Source organism: Colobus angolensis, unplaced genomic scaffold (assembly GCF_000951035.1).
Source record: "Colobus angolensis palliatus isolate OR3802 unplaced genomic scaffold, Cang.pa_1.0 Scaffold26, whole genome shotgun sequence".
NCBI classification, from domain to species: Eukaryota; Metazoa; Chordata; class Mammalia; order Primates; family Cercopithecidae; genus Colobus; species Colobus angolensis.
Window position 1 is genome coordinate 14,408,942 of NW_012115821.1, and position 2,841 is coordinate 14,411,782.

The window sequence follows — 2,841 nt, forward strand, 5'->3', positions numbered from 1 at the left end:
TGCCTCCTGGGTTCAAGCGATTCTCCTGCCTCAGCCTCCTGAGTAGCTGGGATTACAGGACCACGCCCGGCTAATTTTGTATTTTTAGTAGAGACAAGGTTTCTCCATGTTGGTCAGGCTGGTCTTGAAATCCCAACCTCAGGTGATCTGCCCGCCTCGGCCTCCCAAAGTGCTGGGATTACAAGCGTGAGCCACCGCACCCGGCGTCTTTTTCATAGGCTGTATAGGTTTTAACTCAGTGTCCTTGCATGACAGGGTAACAAATCACATATTTTAAGATTTGGGCTGAAAGGCGCTTAATCTTTAGGAAAAAAAAGGTCCTGCTCAATCTACTGAATGAGCAGGACAATAAACACAAACAAGACATGGCGGACACTTGCCTCCACGTGCAAGAGATTTATTATTGGATTCATCCAATCCATGCCCCAGCTCGTCAATAGGAGACGCCTATTCAAAGAGCCTGCCTGGCTAAAACACTTTCTCTTGGCTTAAAAAAAAAAAAAAAAAAAAAAAAAATTCTTCGCTAGTTACCTGTTACTCACAAGTTACAGTTCAAACCATTTAACAGGGAAAAATTCCAGGAGAGTATACACAAAGCCTTAAAAATGCTTCCCAGTCATAATGCCCTTTTAAAGAAAATCAAGATCAGATCTTAATGGTTTTCAATGACATGTGCTTCAAGAGAAACCAGACCTGTTCCTCAGACGATCTAGAAGGGAAACTTACCTTTGGCTCTGTAGCCAGATATCCCCAGGTTGGAAGGTTGAGTGGTTGAAGGTCAGAGGAAATGCACCCAATGCTTCTATGGTTCCATAGGCTCCAGTGTCTTCTTCTATTACACTGTATTTTAGTTGCCAGCTTCCTTGCCTATATTTCACCCCCACACCAAAAGCTCTATGAAGATAGGGACTGAGTGTTGTCAGGATCTGGCACAGTGCCTCATAACAGACACTCAATAAGTATTTGTTAAATGAATGTATATGAAACCACTGAAACCTGGAGACACAACATAGAGTAGCAGAAAAAGAAACAGGCCAGGCGCGGTGGCTCATCCCTGTAATCCCAGCACTTTGGAAGGCTGAGGTAGAAGGATCGCTTGAACCCAGGAGTTTGAGACCAGTCTGAGCAACACAGGGAGACCCTATCTCTACAAAAAAATACAAAAATTAGCTGGGCATGGTGGCACGTGCCTGTAGTTCCAGCAACTTGGGAGGCTGAGATGGGTGGACTGCTTGAGCCTGGGAGGTCGAGGCTGCAGTGAGCCGTGATTATACCACCGCACTCCAGCCTGGGTGACAGAGTGAGACCCAGTCTCAAAAATCAAAATAAAACAAAACAAAAACAAAAAAAGGAAAGAAGACCAAAAAAACCAAAACCAAAACCAAAACCAAAAAAAAAAAAAACCCCTGTCCTTATAGCTTTTCTTTTTTTTTTTTTTTTCTGAGACGGAGTTTCACTCTGTCACCCAGGCTAGAGTGCAATGGTGCGATCTTGGCTCACTGAAACTTCTGCCTCTCAGGTTCAAGCCATTGTCCTGCCTCAGCCTCCTGAGTAGCTGGGATTACAGGCCTATAGCTTTTCAAATAGTGGCTGAAGACACAGTTTTAAGAAAATTATTTACTTTGATCAATTTTGAAAACAATTTCTAAATTTAAATTGTGAGTATGACAGTAATCCTAAGAGATCTCTTGTTTTGGACTTCTTATAACTTTAGAATCAATATTAATGATTTACTGATATTGGGGAATCAATAGATTGGGGAAGGATCTAATTCTTTTGTTTTTTTGTTTTTTGAGACGGAGTCTCACTCTGTTGCCCAGGCTGGAGTGCAGTGGCATGATCTTGGCTCACTGCAACCTCTGCGTTCTGGGTTCAAGTGACTCTCCTGTCTCAGCCTCCTGAATAGCTGGGACTACAGGCGCCCGCCACCATGCCCGGCTAATTTTTTGTATTTTTAGTAGAGACGGGGTTTCATCGTGTTAGCCAGGATGGTCTCAATCTCCTGACCTCATGATCCACCCGCCTCTGCCTCCCAAAGTGTTGGGATTACAGGCGTGAGCCACTGTGCCTGGCCAGGATGTAATTTATAGAAGTCATTTAGTTTGTCTGTTTTGATACACTTAATTAAAAGGAGCTTATCAACAATTCAAAAATTTCCTACTGGGAAATTAGGTGAAGAACCAGTCTGTAACCTGGCTCTCTTCTGCTGCCTGTTAGTATCCATGCTCTTGGTTATTACCTTCCTCACTATATCAGAGTTAGTTTGTGTGACCAACAGAATTTTGCAGTGATGGTATATCACTTCAGAGATTAGGTTATGAAAAATATGGTGGCATCCATTCCTCCGCCTTTCTCTTGAATCACTTGCTCTGAGGGAAGCCAGCTGCTTTATCTGAGCAGCCTTATGGTGAGGCCCACGTGGTGAGGAACTAAAGATTCCAGTTAACAGCACCTGAATGAGCAAAGAAAATCCTCTAGGCCCAGTCTACAGCTTGACAGCAACTACAGGAGAGACCTAGAACCACTCAGCTAAGCTGCTCCTAGATTCCTGACCCTTAGAAACTGTGTAAGACACTAAATATTTGTGTTTTTTATTTATTTATTTTTAGATGGAGTCTCGCTCTTGTCGCCCAGGCTGGAGTGCAATGGTGCCATCTCAGCTCACTGCAACCTCCATCTCCTGGGTTCAAGTGATTCTCCTGCCTCAGCCTCCCAAGCAGCTGGAATTATAGGCACCCACCACCACGCCCAGCTAATTTTTGTATTTTTAGACAGGGTTTCACCATGTTGACCAGGCTGGGCTTGATCTCCTGACCTCAGGTGATCTACCTGGAATTATAG